The sequence below is a fragment of the Hyla sarda genome, chromosome 2, assembly GCF_029499605.1.
Source record: "Hyla sarda isolate aHylSar1 chromosome 2, aHylSar1.hap1, whole genome shotgun sequence".
NCBI classification, from domain to species: domain Eukaryota; kingdom Metazoa; phylum Chordata; class Amphibia; order Anura; family Hylidae; genus Hyla; species Hyla sarda.
In genome coordinates, this window is record NC_079190.1 from 69,705,491 (window position 1) to 69,725,929 (window position 20,439).

At 39.8% G+C, this 20,439-nt stretch overlaps 1 protein-coding gene across 4 annotated transcripts in view; it reads left to right on the forward strand.

Annotated features, from left to right (window-relative positions):
* Nucleotides 1-20,439, forward strand: part of LOC130358576 (fibrinogen-like protein 1) — a 76,908-nt gene that overhangs the window by 29,262 nt on the left and 27,207 nt on the right. The window contains exon 1 of one of the 4 annotated variants that reach the window (XM_056561995.1): nucleotides 479-592. The exons of the other annotated variants lie outside the window; for them this stretch is intronic. The gene's annotated coding sequence lies outside the window, so the exon portion shown is untranslated. Of the gene's footprint in view, nucleotides 1-478; nucleotides 593-20,439 lie in introns of those variants that run through there. 4 annotated transcript variants of the gene reach the window in all.

A 20,439-nucleotide genomic window follows, 5' to 3' on the forward strand; every position in this document is an offset into this window, starting at 1 on the left:
TATCATATTCACAGCCTATTGTTCCAAAAATTTGTCAAACAACAGTGGGGTGTAAATGCTCACTGCACCCCTTGATACATTCTTTTAAGGTAAAGTTTCCAAAATAGGGTCACATGTGGGGGGTTTCCACTGTTCTGGAACCATTAGGCTTTTAAAATTTGATATGGCCCCCAACAGCTAAGTGCACTCTCTTGAAGCCCTATGTCGCTCTTTCTCTTCTGAGCCCTGCCGTGCGCCAACAGAGCACTTTACGCCCAGGCATGCTGGGAGATGTAGTTTTGTAACAGCCGGAGGATCCCTGGTTGGGAAACACTCTCTTACCATATAATTTCCTGCCATGGCAGCAGTAATAGTCTCGTGATCAATGATACCAGGAAATGTATGGATCTAATATATGAAATTCCTTGGAAGACTGTGTCTAAGCTTTTCTCTTTTGGCTCCAGATTTTCTCTAATAGAAAACATGTGGGTGCATACTGATGCAATCTGGCTATTATTACCACACAAATATGTTGTAACTTGTAAGCGTTGCTGTTTTATGGATTTTATCCATTTTCTATGGTCTTACACTTGGGGATCCTAGAATACACAAGGTAAGTGTTCTAATGGCCTCTTTAGATGTGTTTGTATACAGCGGTGTCATGTTTATCCATATTTACAGTTTCAGTCGTGAACAGTTTAGTCACAAGGATTCTCTCATTACATTTTCTTACTCACAGATGGATAATATTTATGACCCATAGATTTCTTCTTTTACAGGATGTAATAGTCCCTGTAGGGGAATCTATGATTCTGACTTATCTGTGCACAACTTGTGTCAAACTGAATATTCTACGGAAAGAATTTAACACATTGTAATGTACTGGTTTAAGATGGCTTTGTATTGGTTTTATATACACTGGTGGCAATAGGCTTAAAAGGGTCTTTTTGTCTGAGAATCTATGTCATTCTCTTTTTTTTCCTAAGGCACAATAGGGTTTATGAGCTGAGAGATGACTCCATTAGGTAGATCAATAACACAACAGCCTATGGCAGCACAACAACTGGATCTAATATTGTAGTTTATAGCCAAACATTACATTACATAAAATATATGCAATGTTACAGTCTCCATAACAGCAAGTTACCTGCCAGACATATTACAAAGCTGGTCCATTTTAGTGTTTGCTACAGCAGTACTGAGAGAATTAGCACTATTTATAGAATGTATAAAATATGGATAAAATGAAGGAAGGCTCTTTGAAGATAAAATAAGAGGTGGCCTAGGGACATACTTTTTTTGTAGCAGGCAGGTAGTCGTGGGGATGAGCGGGGGACTGAAAGAAGTAAGATTGCAAAGTTTTGAGGGATAATAACTTGACGGGATAGTCCAGCCATAAAAAACTCCACAGGGGATATGGCATAGGTGTCTGATCACAGGGGTACGGTGTCCATATTAGGACATCCTCCGGCATCGTTCCTCACTCCGTCATACCTCAGACCAAACTGCCTCGTTCCTCCTCCGTCACACAAGACTTCATCTTACCTCAGCCAAAACTCCTTCCGTCACCACACAAAACTCCCACCTCCCTAAGTGCTCATCATAAACTCCATCAGGTATTAGCGCTCAGCATAAACTCCGTCAGGTATCAGCACTCAGCATAAACTCTGTCAGGTATCAGCACTCAGCATAAACTCTGTCAGGTATCAGCACTCATCATAAACTCCATCAGGTATCAGCACTCAGCATAAACTCCGTCAGGTATCAGCACTCATCATAAACTCCATCAGGTATCAGCGCTCTGCATAAACTCCGTCAGGTATCAGCGCTCATCATAAACTCCGTCAGGTATCAGCACTCAGCATAAACTCCGTCAGGTATCAGCACTCAGCATAAACTCCGTCAGGTATCAGTGCTCAGCATAAACTCCGTCAGGTATCAGCACTCAGCATAAACTCCGTCAGGTATCAGCACTCAGCATTAACTCCGTCAGGTATCAACACTCATCATAAACTCCGTCAGGTATCAGCACTCAGCATAAACTCTGTCAGGTATCAGCACTCAGCATAAACTCCGTCAGGTATCAGCACTCAGCATAAACTCCGTCAGGTATCAGCGCTCAGCATAAACTCCGTCAGGTATCAGCACTCAGCATAAACTCTGTCAGGTATCAGTACTCAGCATAAACTCCGTCAGGTATCAACACTCATCATAAACTCCGTCAGGTATCAGCACTCAGCATAAACTCCTTCAGGTATCAGCACTCAGCATAAACTCCGTCAGGTATCAGCACTCATCATAAACTCCATCAGGTATCAGCACTCAGCATAAACTCCGTCAGGTATCAACACTCATCATAAACTCCGTCAGGTATCAGCACTCAGCATAAACTCTGTCAGGTATCAGCACTCAGCATAAACTCCGTCAGGTATCAGCGCTCAGCATAAACTCCGTCAGGTATCAGCACTCAGCATAAACTCTGTCAGGTATCAGTACTCAGCATAAACTCCGTCAGGTATCAACACTCATCATAAACTCCGTCAGGTATCAGCACTCAGCATAAACTCCTTCAGGTATCAGCACTCAGCATAAACTCCGTCAGGTATCAGCACTCATCATAAACTCCATCAGGTATCAGCACTCAGCATAAACTCCGTCAGGTATCAGCGCTCATCATAAACTCCGTCAGGTATCAGCACTCAGCATAAACTCCGTCAGGTATCAGCACTCAGCATAAACTCCGTCAGGTATCAGTGCTCAGCATAAACTCCGTCAGGTATCAACACTCATCATAAACTCCGTCAGGTATCAGCACTCAGCATAAACTCCGTCAGGTATCAGCACTCATCATAAACTCCATCAGGTATCAGCACTCAGCATAAACTCCGTCAGGTATCAGCGCTCATCATAAACTCCGTCAGGTATCAGCACTCAGCATAAACTCCGTCAGGTATCAGCACTCAGCATAAACTCCGTCAGGTATCAGTGCTCAGCATAAACTCCGTCAGGTATCAGCACTCAGCATAAACTCCGTCAGGTATCAGCACTCAGCATAAGCTCCGTCAGGTATCAGCACTCAGCATAAACTCCGTCAGGTATCAGCACTCAGCATAAACTCCGTCAGGTATCAGCACTCAGCATAAACTCTGTCAGGTATCAGCCGTCAGCTTCAGACATCTGGTGTCGCACATCAGGTGTCAGCCCTCAGCATAAAACTTGTTCATACATCAGTCGTCAGCCCTCAGCTGTCAGACATCGGGTGTCATATCTCAGCGGTCAGACCTCGGGTATCAGACATCAGGTCTCATACAGATTTTCATATAGGGGGCGGCGCATCATCGCAAGCAAAGCCTATTGTCACGTGTACTTATGCAAACGAGCTACAAGCGGAGGAGACCTACATGATACAACATGTTCATCTGCCCCGGCGGATTACTTTTTATCATGCAAACCAGTTTGTAAAGGAAATGCCCAGAATACCGGATCTTCATCCATCCCCTGACCAAGCCGGATCTTCATCCATCCACTGACCAAGCCGGATCTTCATCCATCCCCTGACCAAGCACCTGGAAGGATGAATTGTTATGCACAGCGGAGTGGGGTCACAGCAAGCCTTATTCTACTTGTGTCACAGGTAAGAGAATTTTAATTACAGCTAAGATATTGGGGGCATATGGTGGGATACTGGTAAAGCGGCCCAGTTACATTCTTCTAAGGTGCAGCACTTTAATACAGGAGTCTCGCCCCAATGTGCGCGCAACTCATGTCTCAGATACCGATCAGAGCAGGGAGCAGGCTGCAGCATCTCATTGCAATGGCAGGGATCAGTGTTATCAGCGGTTTATTGCTTAAGCCTGGATTTCAGGCTTGGAGCAATCAATCGCCAATCGGATGCACCCTCCTGTTGCGTTCTAGCTGATCGGGACATCGCGATTTTACTGCGATGGTCCTGATCAGCTCGACTGAGCTGCCGGGAAGCTTTTACTTTCACTTTAGACACAGCGCCACTGATCGCTGCGTCTAAAGAATTAATGCCGGACATCAGCCCGTGTCATACCTCGGGAGCCGCTTATGGACGTTTATAAACGTCCATATGCGTTAAGGGGTTAATACAGGAGTCTTGCCATGTGCTCGCACCTCATGTCTCATATAGGTCAGAGCAGGGAGCAGCATCTCCAGTCTCCCTCCTTGTCTCCAGGTATATTCATCAGCCATGCTCAGGTATTTTATGTTTTGGTCATCTGTGGGGGTTATCCCTGTCGGAAGATATCTTGTAGACAATATTTTTGGCACACAATATCACTGGTGTCCTATCATTTGATTGCACTTACTTACCTCTCAAATTTTAGGAGCGTTATCAAAACCTGTGCAGAGGAAAATCTGCTGAGTTGCCCATAACAACCAATGTGATCGCTTCTTTGATTTCTCAGAGGCTTTATCAAATATTAAAGAAGGAATTGGTTGCTGTGGCTCATAGTTAACCATTGCTTTTGGGTGGGGAGGAAGCAGAGCAGCACCCGCGGGTCACATGTGATTAGTTTCCCGATAAGGGGACAGCTCGCTGCGGTTGGCAATTCATTCCCTGATGTGGGGACTGCGGGGTGAGAAGCTGACAGTACGCCCACAGGGGAAATCATGATAGCGCTGCGGCTGACATGTTACTAATTCCCCCGCCATGGGGACCGTGAGCCCGCGGGGGGAATCATGATAGCCGATTCCCCTGATTCCTCCCTCGGGCACACGGTCCCCTTTTTTCACCTGAATATTTCTTTTTTTTTTATTTCTTTTCTTTTATTAATAAAAATATTTCAACCTAAGTTATAAACATGTGTCACAGCACAACTTTAACATAATCTATAAAATAATTAATATTGGCTAAAGTTTTAATACATCACTAATCCATGTTACTTTAATTTGATAGGTAATGACAAACTATGGTTTATGGATACTTATTTGTGTGGATGGGTAAGTTTATTATTTATGTCATATCTTCACTCTATTGGTTAGGCCGCATCCTAAAACTATTAGTGATAGTTGTATGATTCCATAGGGTTAAGATACTTTTATTATTTTCTTTGTACATAGTAACCTACATTTAACAACTATGCTAATCTTTTTAGAATTTGTGTCAGTGTCATTGAAATTATAGGAGTTGGCTGTGTGTTTGTTTGTTTTTTTATTTTATTTGATGTTTCTGTGGTTCATTTGGCCTATTAGTATTATCACGGACCAACACAATTATATTACAATAATGTAACGTTTTTTTGTCCTATGAGCTCACCTGTTTTTTCATGAGCTATGCTCACACACGCCCTTCATATACAACTATGAAATGTATGCCACTGTGCTAGAAGTAAATAGACGCACCGCCAAACATTTATGTAGCATGTCTAGAAGAGTAGGTTCAGACTGTGGAGTCTCCAGTAGGAATATTTATGTCTAGAGTGCATCCAACACAGACTGAATCAGGCGGTACTAGGATCGCGGGTACATTGCAGTCCGCTGTAATGTGTTTTGTGAGGATATCTGCCTGAACTTTGAGCCTCACCATTATTTATGCAGATAATTGAAAGCATGTTTTCCATTCACAAAGTCTGTTCTGTTCCGTTTAAAAGTTCCTGAAGTGTGAATTCGAGTTGCAAGCAGAAATTCTGTTGTGTGAACCTAGTCTAAGGTATGTTAAAGGAATTTTCCTCTGATTTACTGCTTACTTCTAAATTATAATAGGTTAAATTTTTTTTTTTCATAACAGATTCTCAAGACGGGTTATGTGGCTTCATGTGGCAACATCAAATCGCAAACCAGACTTCATTGCCCGTTATTTTATTGATGCAGTGGTCAGGGAAGATGGTAATGTAAAATCTCCACCATCATACCAAATTTTTCTAATTGACTAAATATTACAGTCTAAATTTTAAGTTAAATTTTTTTTTTTAACTTTTATTCTCATTTTAGGTTGACCACGAGTAGTCAGAGCAGACAGAGGAAAAGAAAACAGGTCTGTTGCAGTAATACTAACCTCTTTCCATTATCGTCATAATGACTGAGGGTTCAGGGGTTTGTTCATGAAATCAGGCTTTTCAATTAAGTTTACTAAAGTCCTGTAGGCCCTGTAGGGCAGAGAATTGCTTGGTTAGCACTCTGTACTAAACACTATCATGCTATTGTCTAGTTAGATGGACAGTAATTGGGGATTTTCCTAGCCTAGGTGTAGGAAAATATGGATTTTATTAAAGACAAAAGGTGAATATTATGCTTTAAACTTTCTTTTTACTACTCCAACAGCAAGCAATCTCATAACAGAAAAAGAGGAAAAATGTAATAATATGCAAATGATGGATAGAATGGTATCCAATCAGCATGCAGCATTGTCTATAAAACCGTTGCTCATCACAAAATCTTCCTCTTTCTTGTGGCAAACTGAAAATTCAAGATGATCTGGAACATAACCGTAGTAGTCAAACCGGAACTGAAAAAAGATGAGTGAAATCAAATCTTCCAGACATTAAACTGAAAATATAAACACAAGGGTAGGGTTATGATAATATTCACCTTTTGTCTTTAATGAAATCCATATTTTCCTACACCTAGGCTAGGAAAATCCCCAATTTTATAACAAGACAAAAGGCTTCATATTATGCATATTCAAAGCTAAAAAAAATAATGTATCATATTATAAATAATACATTAATCAAATAAGTGTCATAGAAACATGGTGCTCTGGTCTGAAATAAAAATTACGAAAAGTGTATTCAGAGGATCCATCTGCAGCTTTGAGGATATCAGATAAGGATCCTCCTGATTGAAAAACTTTAGATGACATAGTGCCTCTAGTAGAATGAGTACCAAAAGTAGAGATGTCACTGCCAGCTAAAGACATAGCTTCCTTAACCATCTTGCCAAGGTTGGCGAAGAAACAGGAAGAAAAGGTTTACAGTATATGAGAAGTTGAGAGGAACAAGGAAGACGTAAAGGAGCAGTTTTTTGTTCATAAGTTTTTAAACAGCGAACAACACAAAGGCGTTCATTATGAGAAAATTAGAATAGAAGACCTGTTTTAGTGCATCAAAAGATAGAGAGTTGTACGCCTTAGGGAGAGAAAACTTGATGGGAAATATCTAAGGCTTTAACATGCCAAACTCTCTTAAAAGATATAAGGCAGAAAAGGACTGTGAGTTTAATAGATAGTTGTTTAAGGATAAGAAATCATTATCAGGCCAAGAAACAAGAAGGTTTAAAAGAATATTAACATTCCAGGTAGAATGACATTTTGCATTGGGAGGTCTTTTGAAACGAATTCTACGTAAAAGTTTGCCAATAAGAGGATTTTTACCTATTGGTAGAGAATTACCGTAATGGGTTCGTGATAGAAAGATATAGCTGACCGATATACATTGATCATGCGATAAGCTTTGCCTAAATCGAAGGATTCAGAGAGAAAATTTGTCATGTAATTAAAGGTGCACATATGGGATCCAGATCCCGTTCAATGCACCAATGACACCAAAGGTTCCAGGCAGAATGAGATGCTGTTCTTGTACCTGGGGCCCAGGCTTCTGATAGAATGTTTTGAGCCGATTGTGAAAGTCCAAGGTCAGATCCTTCTGACCTGATATGAACCATGCTACTAGGTTGAGGAGTCCCGATAGGATAAGAGGATGAGGACATCCTAATGGATCAAGAAGAATGGATTGGTTGGATTGAAGAATCCTGGGGAAATCTATTGTCTTGCTCAGTATCTGAGGAAACCAAGTCTGGGTTGGCCACCAGGGAGTGATCAACACCAGAGTTGATGATTGGGCTTTCACATGTAACAGAACTCTCAGGATTAGAGCGAAGGGAGGAAAAGCATACAGCATGGGTGTCAAACATGCGGCACGTGGACCGCATGCGGCCCGCAATGAATATTTTTGCGGCCCGGCATCCCTGTGTCCTGAAAAATCTTTTCGGGACACAAGGATGCCCCAGTTACCTCTCTGTGGCCCCGAGGGAAAAAAACGCAGGGGCCGCCGGAAGGTAGCACATGTAGGGACGTCACTGAAGTCCCATGCGTGCGCCCATAGAAAAGCGGAGCAGTGAGGAGGACGTGCGCACAGAAAGTCACCAGCGGCACATCATCTTCAGTGTTCCGACCACCGCTCCTCTCCCGTCCCGGGACCTACTGCTATGGCTTATAGGCCATAGTAGTAGATCATGACCCCGGACCGGAGGAGTGGTGGTCGGAACACTGAAGTGGGGCAGTAAACAGGCATACAGCCTCTAGCCATACACTGTATATGGCTGAAGGCTGTATGTCTGTGGGGGAGCTATACTGCACCTAATGTGGGAAACTATACTGCACGTAATGTGGGGGAACTATACTGTACCTAATGTGGGGAACTATACTGCACCTAATGTGGGGAACTATACTGCACCCAATGTGGGGAACTATACTGCACCTAATGTGGGGAACTATACTGCACCTAATGTGGGGAACTATACTGCACCGAATGTGGGGAACTATACTGCACCGAATGTGGGGAACTATACTGCACCTAATGTGGGGGAACTATACTGCACCTAATGTGGGGGAACTATACTGCACCTAATGTGGGGGAACTATACTGCACCTAATGTGGGGGAACTGTACTGCACCTAATGTGGGGAAACTGGACTGCACTTAATGTGGGGGAACTATACTGCACCTAATGTGGAGGAACTATACTGCACCTAATGTGTGGGAACTATACTGCACCTAATGTGGGGAGCTATACTGCTCCTAATGTGGGGAACTGTACTACACCTAATGTGGGGGAACTGTACTGCACCTAATGTGGGGGAACTGTACTGCACCTATTGTGGGGGAACTGTACTGCACCTAATGTGGGAGAACTGTACTGCACCTAATGTGGGTGAACTGTACTGTACCTAATGTTGGGGAACTATACTGCACCTAATCTGGGGGAACTGTACTTCACCTAATGTGGGGGAACTATACTTCACCTAATGTGGGGAACTACACTGCACCTAATGTGGGGAACTATACTGCACCTAATGCGGGGAACTATACTGCACCTAATGTGGGGAACTATACTGCACCTAATGTGGGGAACTATACTTCCAACCTAATGTGGGGGAACTGTACTGCACCTAATGTGGGGAAACTGTACTGCACCTAATGTGGGGGAACTGTACTGCACCTAATGTGGGGGGACTTTACTGCACCTGATGTGTTAGACCACCACGAGCACAGTGCTCTCTGCTGACATCTCTGTCCATTTTAGGAACTGTCCAGAGCAGCATATGTTTGCTATGGGGATTTTCTCCTACTCTCGACTCTGGAGTTCTTAAAATGGACAGAGATGTCAGCAGAGAGCACTATGCTCGTGATGTCAGCAGAGAGCTCTGGGTTCCAAAAAGAAAAGAATTTCCTCTGTAGTATTCAGCAGCTAATAAGTACTGGAAAGATTAAGATTTTTTAATAGAAGTCATTTACAAATCTGCCTAATTTTCTGGCACCAGTTCATTTAAAAAAATAAAAAAATAAAAGTCCTCAGCAGACCAAAATCTTTCAAAAGGAGTACTAGGTATATTTGGAGGAATAGTAGTAGCTGAAGATTGGGCCATGGTCATGGAAACCTTTCTGGATGTAGAATCCTGAATAATGCCCATTGCAGCTTGAATGGCACTGCGTATGGAAAAATCTACCATAGATTGTAAATGAGATTCGTCAAATATTTCTTGTTCCTCATGAAGAGGAGATTTATTAATGTCAAGTTCAGTGGACATATTAAATGAGGTGAAAATTAACCAGATGTGTATAAGAATATACTTAAATACAAATAGTTAAGTAAGAATATATGACAGAATAATATAAATAATATGAATGTTATATAAAATAATTATATGTATATTAACATAATATTACTATATAACCATAAAAGGATACAAGGAAGGAAGCAGGCAAAGAACGACGTCCGTGACACTACTTGCAGAAGGAGTGGCGTCTTTAAGTGGAGCTGCTCTGGCAAGCGCTGTAAGGCGAATAACAGCAGCGCTAAGTGGCAGGAAAATATGTTTCAGCTGACAACCAGCTGAAGTTCCTACGTCACAACAGGCGGGCCGAAACAGAGCCAAGGACCCGGAGGCAGTGACGCAAAAGGGAAGGAGATACAGTGCGCGCACGAAAGGAATGGCGACACTGGAGGAATATAAGGAAATATAAGATAATGAAACACCGCTGGTAGAGCAGAGAGGTATGCGCCGGGTGTCGGCAATAAACAAGAAGGGTATAAGAGAAGATTTTATATGATCTTGCCACTGGAAGCAGCAAGAAAGAGGAAGATTTTGTATTGAGCAACGGTTTTATAGACTATGCTGCATGCTGATTGGATATCATTCTATCCCTTATTTGCATATTATAAAATTTTTCCTCTTTTTCTGTTATGTGATTGGTTGCTGCTGGAGTAGTAAAAAGAAAGTTTAAAGCATAATATGAAGCCTTTTGTCTTGCTATAGCAAGATAGGGCTTTACAGTGTGTTTTTTACTGAAATGAACTGCTTTCTTCAGTGCTCATGCCAGGCAAACTGTGATTGCCTATATTGGGAGCAGCGAAAGAACAAAATCAACGGTGCATGCTGCTACTTTTTATCCTTCGTTAAATTGATAATATTTAGAGTATAAAATAATTAACAATTCCATTTTCTTTTGCTTTAACGAGTTTCTTTAAAAAAAATCATGGATGTGCACCTGGCAGGATCATTTTGAGGTAATTTAAAGGGGTACTCCAGTGATTTTTTTTTTTTGATTTTTTTTTATTATCTGGTGCCAGAAAGAGATTTGTAAATTACTTCTATTAAAAAAAATCTTTGACCTTCCAGTACTTATTAGAAGCTGTATTCTACAGGGGAAATTCTATCCTTTTTTAATGTCTTTTTTGTCTTTTCCACAGTGCTCTCTGCTGACACCTTTTTATGTGTCAGGAACTGTCCAGAGCAGCAAAGGTTTGCTATGGGGATTTTCTCCTGCTCTGGACAGTTCCTGATATGGGCATCAGGAATACACAAGCTTTATCCAAAATGAATAAAACATTTTTTATTTCTTCCTTCCTAAAAACAGGCAACGTTGGAGTCACAGATATGGACAGATATGGACGAATCCATATGTAGGTATTATTAATGTTAAAATGATGACATTTTCTATGTTTTGCAGCAGCTTTGTAGTCAGATAAACCTCATGGAAGATCAATTAATCAACCCCTTTAATGTCACTAGCCCGTTTGGTCATAAAGGGGTACTCCAGTTTATTTATTCATTTATTTTTTAAGACATTGTCTACAGTACTGCTTTTTGCTAATTATTCAAAATGAGCTTGATGGAGTGGAATAATCACACAATAAGGAGGCAAGGATGTACTGATGGATATTATGGAAAACCGGATGTACTATTTTTTGCTCCTCCTAAAGGTAGTCATCACATCACTATTAGAATTTTTATGTTTTTATTTAGAAAAATGTATACAGTGATTCTTCACAATTATTCATCTTTTATTAATTTCAGGTTGTGAAAATCAATTACTTAAAGGGGTACTCCCGTGGAAAACTTTTTATTTTTAATCAACTGGCTCCAGAAAGTTAAACAGATTTGTAAATTACTTCTATTAAATAGTCTTAATCCTTTCAGTACTTAAGTTTTTTCCTGGATAACCCTTTTAATCCTTCCAGTACTTTTTACGGGCTGTATACTACAGAGGAAATGTTTTTATTTTTTGATTTCTCTTATGTCACAACCACAGTGCTCTCTGCTGACATCTCTGTCCATTTTTGGAACTGTCCAGAGCAGCATATGTTTGCTATGGGGATTTTCTCCTGCTCTGGACAGTTCCTAAAATGGACAGCATAGGTCAGCAAAGAGCACTGTGGTCGTGACAGAGAAATCCAAAAAGAAAAACATTTCCATCACATTTAGTGAAGCATGCTAAATATATGATCATGTATTTGCTTACTAAAAGAATACAGTTATTTAATTTTCTTTGGCAAGGCGTACAAGATTAAGCTAATTAATGAAAACTTGTGCAGAGGAAAAGACCGTTTTCACTTAGTAATCATTGAAAGAAATTAGAATATTAAATTGCTCGAAAAAGTCATTAAAGCTATAGTCCAGTACAAACTATTCCTGTACCATCCTGCGGGGGCTGGCAAAAACATGAAAAAATTATATTATTCACCTTCCCTTCCCATTGAGCGCCAATACAGTGGATAGTTCCTCTGATCCATCTTTTCCCTAATTCAGTTTGTCCTGAAAGTAATATGGTGCTGCAGCTTATCACCGGCAGCAGCGATGTCCCGCCTCATCCATATATAGGCTGAAGCGTCGTGTGACTATACGGGTAAAAGGAAGTAGGAAGAAGATGGTCCGTAGGAAATATCAGCTTTATCAGGGCTCTTTTGGAACGCAGGAAGGTGAATGATAGTTTATTTTCATGTTTTTCCCAGCCCGGGCAGGATGGTGCAGGATTTTTTTTTTTGTGTTTGTGTGAATTTAGTTCCTATGTAATGTAATGTAAATATTTACTTTGTATTTACTTTGCAGTAATGAACATTTATGTAAGATTGTGTCTCAATCCTTAATAATATAAGCATTTGACAGTCTCATTTGTATTTAAATTAAAATTGCATATGTGTCTACTACAATAATGAATTAAAAATGTGAAATAATGTTTGGCATTATTCTTTTTACTTATTGAAAATGTTCATTTAATCCTCATGTTGATGTAGGATTCTAGTTTCAATGATTTATCATTAATTTACAGCTAGGATTTATGTGATCTATAATGGAAAGGTAACTGACAAGGTTACACGATGACTCAAACACCAGTGTACCATTTTTTTTTTTTTAAAGAAAATGGTCATTAATACCAATATGCAATCAAATTTCCCAATAATTCCAAAAAATCCAGAGGAAGAGTTGCCAATAGCAACCAGATTTATTTTTTATTTTTCAGAGGCCTATTGAAAAATCTAAGAAGCAATCTGTTTGCCAGGGGCAGCTCAGTAACTTTTCCTTTGGATAGGTTTTGATCAATCTCCCCCCATAAGTATACACTCTTTTTCATGGCCTTGTTGAAGATCGGACTGGATTCCAGTGAGATGCAATGGGGTTCCAGTGATAACGTTTTTTCCTGAAAGGTAATCAAGCATCAGCTTTTACCATATACCAAACTTTTCACAGCATTATTTAGGGTAACATCTTCATCCACACTATGCCTCGAGGACATCTCTTCTCCCAGTGATAGTAAAGATAAATTTAGAAACTTCTCCATGCTGAGCCAGTAACTTGTGCCCTGTGCTGGTAGCCCCCCTCACATAGTTCCGGCATGTCCATCAGCGACAATCCCTTGGCCTAATTGACTGGCTGCGTCATCGAGAACATAAGGAGCAGAGCAATGACCCGGACCGTAATTCAGGCCGACGTTCAGTTGTTGACAGCCATGACAATACTAACCTACCACATTTACGTCCTTATTAATCCCTTTCAGCTTTTTCACTTGTGGGGTCTATAAATATTTTGATAGACAAGCAGTAAATCACTTGACTTTTCAATAAATGATATTGCTGGCAAAACAGCCAATTAGATTTTAACATAAGTTATTGTTGAATATCAAGTTAAAGGGGTATTCCAGGCCAAAACTTTTTTTTTATATATCAACTGGCTCAGGAAAGTTAAACAGATTTGTAAATTACTTCTATTAAAAAATCTTAATCCTTCCAATAGTTATTAGCTTCTGAAGTTATTAGCTTCTGAAGTTGAGTTGTTGTTTTGTCTAACTGCTTTCTGATGACTCACGTCCCGGGAGCTGTGCAGTTCCTATGGGGATATTTTCCCATCATGCACAGCTCCCGGGACGTGACATCATCATTGAGCAGTTAGACAGAAAACTTCAGAAGCTAATAACTATTGGAAGGATTAAGATTTTTTTATAGAAGTAATTTACAAATCTGTTTAACTTTCCGGAGCCAGTTGATATATATAAAAAAAGGTTTTGCTGGAATACCCCTTTAAGTGATGACACAGTGTGGTAGATGAATTAAAACCTGGACAGAGGTAAAATGGACAGAACACACAATCACATTGGGGGAGATTTATCTAAACCAGTCCAGAGTTAAAATTGCTGAGTTGGCCATAGCAACCAGATAGCTTCAATTTTTTTAAAGGCCTGTAAAAAAAAAAAAAAGTGATCTGATCGGTTGCTATGGGCAAATCATGAAGTATTCCTCGGGACAGGTTTATTATAAATCTGTGTCCCTACTTTATTCAATGAATATTCTTTGAAGATGTGTAGATACATACACCCAGTTTTGTAACATATGTGTAGGTCAGTTAGTGTTTTCCTATACTTAAAGGGGTACTCGTCTGGAAAACATTTTCTTTTAAATCAACTGGTGGCAGAAAGTTAAACAGGTTTGTAAATTACTTCTATAAAAAAAATCTTAATCCTTCCAGTACTTATCAGCTGCTGTTATGATCCACAGGAAGTTCTTTTCTTTTTGAATTTCCTTTCTGCCTGACCACAGTGCTCTCTACTGACACCTCTGTCCATTTTAGGAATTGTACAGAGCAGGATAGGTTTTCTATGGGGAATTGTTCCTACTCTGGACAATTCCTAAAATGGACAGAGGTGTCAGCAGAGAGCACTGTGGTCAGGCAGAAAGGAAATTCAAAAAGAAAAAAACTTCCTGTGGATCAAAACAGCAGCTGATAAGTACTGGAAGGATTAAGATTTTTTTTAATAGAAGTAATTTACAAACCTGTTTAACTTTCTGCCACCAGTTGATTTAAAAGAAAAACAGATTTGTTAATTACTGCTATTAAAAAAATCTTAATCCTTCCAGTACTTATCAGCTGCTGTTATGATCCACAGGAAGCTCTTTTCTTTTTGAATTTCCTTTCTGCCTGACAACAGTGTTCTCTGCTGACACCTCTGTCCATTTTAGGAACTGTCCAGAGTAGGAACAAATCCCCATAGAAAACTTATCCTGCTCTGTACAGTTCCTAAAATGGACAGAGGTGTCAGTAGAGAGCACTGTGGTCAGGCAGAAAGGAAATTCAAAAAGAAAAGAACTTCCTGTGGATCATAACAGCAGCTGATAAGTACTGGAAGGATTAAGATTTTTTTTAATAGAAGTAATTTACAAACCTGTTTAACTTTCTGCCACCAGTTGATTTAAAAGAAAAACAGATTTGTTAATTACTTCTATTAAAAAAATCTTAATCCTTCCAGTACTTATCAGCTGCTGTTATGATCCACAGGAAGTTCTTTTCTTTTTGAATTTCCTTTCTGCCTGACAACAGTGTTCTCTGCTGACACCTCTGTCCATTTTAGGAACTGTCCAGAGTAGGAACAAATCCCCATAGAAAACCTATCCTGCTCTGGACAGTTCCTAAAATGGACAGAGGTGTCAGTAGAGAGCACTGTGGTCAGGCAGAAAGGAAATTCAAAAAGAAAAGAACTTCCTGTGGATCATTACAGCACCTGATAAGTACTGGAAGGATTAAGAATTTTTAATAGAAGTAATTTACAAATCTGTTTAACTTTCTGGCACCATTTGATTTAAAAGAAAATGTTTTCCAGTGGAGTACCCCTTTAAGGCTGAACTGTTTGATTTCCAGAAGTCACAGGTTGAATTGTAAATATTTTATAGTTTTTAAACACTTAATATTTCTTCTATATATGTTCAGTGTTTTGAAGACCTGAAGTGTATAAATAAGTTTAAAGCATTAACCCCTTAGGGACTCAGCCTATTTTCACCTTAAGGACTCAGCAAATTAAAATTTTAGCATTATTGCTTTTTCCCTTTTCCTTTCTAAAAATCATAACGCTTTAAATTTTGCACCTACAGACCCATATAAGGGCTTTTTATGTCATCACCAATTGTACTTTGCAATGACATCACTTATTGTATATTATAACCTGCGTCGAAACAAAGAAAAAAATATTTGTGGGGTGAAATTTAAAAAAAACGCCATTTTGTGATTTTTGGGGGCTCCAGTTTCTACGCAATGTAATATTTGGTAAAAATGACACCTTATCTTTATTCTATAGGTCCATATGGTTACAAGGATACTCAATTTATGTAGGTTTTATTTTATTTTAATACTTAAAAAAATTATAAACTACATGCACCAAAATTAGTATATTTTAACTTTTTTATTTTTCCGTGTACGGGGCGGTATGAGGGCTCATGTGGGGGTACGGCAATTTGCTGACAAATACTGGCCATGCATTGGAGGGTATTTTTCAGCACAGGAAGGGGATTGGATGCCACACTCACCACAGCAGCTCACTATATTGTACCGCGGCCGGAGATGCGGCCATGGCCACTATACGTGAGCTGCAGTGGCTGCCGGGCATAACGTGTGACGTCCCTGACATTGCGCAGAGGTGTCGGCACAGCGCAGAAGGACGCCACCGTCAGTGCGGCCCTCCGACTCCTGCCCAATGGAATAGACACAGGACTGGTAAGCATGTTAAACTAAGTGTAACACCGCAGTATGGGAAGGTGTTATTGTATGTATCTCATATATTGTCCCAGGGGGATCGGAGGGGGATATAATGGCACAGGGGGATTAAGATGGAGGGGATAATGGCAAAAAGGGATCAGAGGGAGGGGGAATAATGGCACAAGTATCGTATTAGTATCGCATTAGAAAGGTAAGTAAACACCATTATGAAATTAAGTACTTTTATGACTTATTTTGTCCACGTGCACCCCTCTCACGTAAGTTCCGCGCAAATTTATGTGTGAGGGGTACCCGCAGACATACTTTCACCCTTTGGTGGTAAATTCGTGAAAAAGAACCACTGCTGTAGACTGTAGCATGTAAGATACTATAAAATTAACACCAAAGCACTACTATATATTACATATTATTAGACTATTAGACTGTTAAAACGTAGTTTAACCTTTCCAAAAACATACACCTGATGATAAAGTATTTAACTCTGTTGGGGTATTGCTCTAGAATCTTTATAGTTCTATCTCTAAGAATAAACATTGGTGCAAAGCTTTAACAAAGTTATGATTCTTCTAGATTTGAAAAATGCTCAAGTCAAAGTGGGGAATTTTTGGAAACAAAGCAGCTGCTTGCTAAATAGCTGAACTAACTGTGACTTAAAGCCAGATAATTAAAATTAATAAAAAATGAAAAGGCATTAGCATCAATGATATATCAACCTCATTTAATTATCCCAACCGGGGAGGCTTTACAGAGGGCTAAATCTAGCAATAATTTGAATTTTTAAAACTTTTGACTTACATTGAACCAAACAATAGTTATCAGCCATCCTATTTCATGGAAAAGCGTTATGCTATACGTCCCAGGGAGATGTTCCTGCTTATGTGGATGTTGAGGATATGAATTAATTAATTACTTTATAACGCAGTCTTAATTGCTTCCCTCTCTTTGGGGATCTATACTCACCTGGTAACGTTTTAGAGATGGACCTTACACTTGTATGAGGGATAGCATCATCCCTCTGCTCATATAGCAAAGATAAAAGAAGAATAATGCACTTTGTTTTTCAAGTGTAGGGTCCGTGGTTACAGTATTACCTGCTGGGTATAGTTCATCTGTCAGGGGACCAATTAAGACCAGGTTAAAAAGAAATTAATAAATTCATAGCCTCATCTCCAAGGGACGTACAGCATAACGCTTTTTCCTGAAATAGGATGGCTAATAACAATTGTAAGGTTCAATGTAATAGACTAAAAAGTAGTAAAACTTATTAGGCTAGATAATTTAGCCGTCTGTAAAGCCAGCAACGGTGGGATAAACAAATGAGGTTGAAATGTCATAAATGCTGGCTGCCATCTTTCATGTTTGTACATTTTTGGATTGAACTAACTTTACCATAAGAATCCATAGTGTTGTTTCAAATCTATGAAATCTGCAGACTATAAAATAGTAACCAGCTCTCCTGCAGTAAGCCTAGAACTAATTGAATACATAAAGCAGCTACCAATTATGTCCATATATTTAGACTCTAAATGTTCCAGGGCATGAGGAAAACATTCCTTGTACGTCAGACTACGTAACTCCTGACAATTTTTAACTTGCCATAGGATTTTATTAGTAAACAATTCAAGTAATGTAATTCTAAGGGACCACATGTCTGACTGTAATGTACAATTTTCACATTTAAGCAAACATTCAGGAGCCAAATAAATAGCAATTCCTCCTAGAGGTCCACTGAACACTTCCGATATTCTATTTCCTCTGTTCAGGAACACAGAATCCCGAATATTTGCCAGACCCCAGTCAGTCAGATAAGCTTTCTTACTTGTTTCTTCAATCTGTCAAAGGAGAAAAATAAATGGTTTATTAAGTCTGCTAAAGATCCTTAAATTACAATATTAAAATTATTTAAGATGTAGACCCAAACTCTTCATGATTGTATCCTACAATGACACAATGTTTACTCACAATAACAATAGCTTGAGGTATATTGTTGGAAATAAATATGGGAATTACCGATGATAAATTAATAGGTCAGTTACATATATTATTATGGCTCATCCTTACAAATGACAAGCATTTCTTTGGAATCAAATTCATAAGTAAAAGCATCCCAGAGTTATTAATGCTTAAAATGACAGTGGTCAAGTGTGCAAAAAATTCTCTGGTCCAAAATGGGCTTGGACCTTAAGGGGTTAAACAGTAAGAATGCTGAAGAACAATTTCTGTGGTGAACACTCTGGAGGCAATTCATCACAATACCCATAGAAAACAATCAGAGGGCTTCTTTAGTAAATTTTTTATACATGTAAACAATGAAATAAGATCCATTAGGTTGTTATGGGGAACTGATCATATTTTTATCTGCAAAGGTTTTTCATAACTCACAGGCAATTTTAGAGGCAAGTTAGTGCAATCACATGATAGGAAACCAGTAAAATTGTTCTGGGACATAAACTTGTCTCCAAGATATATTCAGCCAGGTATCACCCCCACAGACGGCCAACGCACAAAATACCTGAGCATGGCTGATGAATATACATGTGAAAGAAGGAGAGAGCCTGGAGATGCTGCTCCCTGCTCTGACCGCTATCTGAGACATGAGGTGTTAGCACATGGCAAGTTATTCACGTCCGCCCTCTCGTGATGTCACACCTAGCCCCATGATGTCACGCCCCGCCGCCTCAATGAAAGTCTATGGGAAGGGGGCGCAACAATGTTCCGAACGCTGGAGAGCGGAACCCTTTAAGGTGCTGCACCAATAAAAGATCTAAAATGGCCGCCAAACACTTGGCCCTTTAAGAGCCAGGGACCCACCACACAGTACACCAAGACACAAAATACATGAGCATGGCTGATGAATATACCTGGAAACAAGGAGGGAGACTAGAGATGCTGCTCCCTGCTCTGACCGTTATCTGAGACATGAGGTGCGGGCACATTGGGCGAGACCCCTGTATTAAAGTGCTGTGCTTTGGAAGAATGTAACTAGGCCGCATTACCTGTATCCCACCATATGCCCTTATATCTTAGCTGAAATTAAAATTATCTTATCTGTCACACAAGTAGAATAAGGCTTGCTGCGACCCCGCTCCGCTGTGCATAACAATTCGCCCTTCCAGGTGCTTGTGTCAGAACCTATAGGGTTAAAAGGTTCTGACAGGTTCTTTGTTTATTAATGTTGCCAGGTTACACCAAGCTGTCTGGTTGGTCAGCTGACCGCTTGATGAGAGCACCTGTGGGGTTGCCTTTTTAACCTGGCAGTCTGCTCTCATTCAGGGCCTGTGAAAGAGTCTTTTTGCTCCAGTAGCTAGCGTGTATTCCCTGTTACTCCTGTTTACCCAGCATCTTTGACTTTTGGCTTTCATTTCAACTTCTCTCTGGTATAAGCGACTTGGTACTTCTGACTAGTGTTGCTCGCGAATATTCGCAATTCGAATATTATTCGCGAATATCGCATATTCGCGAATTCGCGAATTTCGCGAATATAGCGCTATATATTCGTAATTACGAATTTTCATTTTTTTTTTTTTTCTTTTTTTCTTTTTTTTCTTCACAGTACACATCACAGTGAATACTCTAATACTACTGTGTGAGACTGGCGTGCGAAAAATCGCATGTGCGAAAATTAGTGTATGCTAATTTTCGCATATGCGTATTTTCGCGTGTGCGAATTTCCTATATGCTAATTTCCGCATACGCGAAAGTTTGCATATGCGAAAATAAAACGAGAATATAACGAGTATGCGAATATTCGCGAATATATGACGAATATTCGTTCATATATTCGCGAATATTCGCGAATTCGAATATGGCCTATGCCGCTCAACACTACTAGTGTTGCTCGCGAATATTCGCAATTCGAATATTATTCGCGAATATCGCATATTCGCGAATTCGCGAATTTCGCGAATATAGCGCTATATATTCGTAATTACGAATTTTCATTTTTTTTTTTTTTCTTTT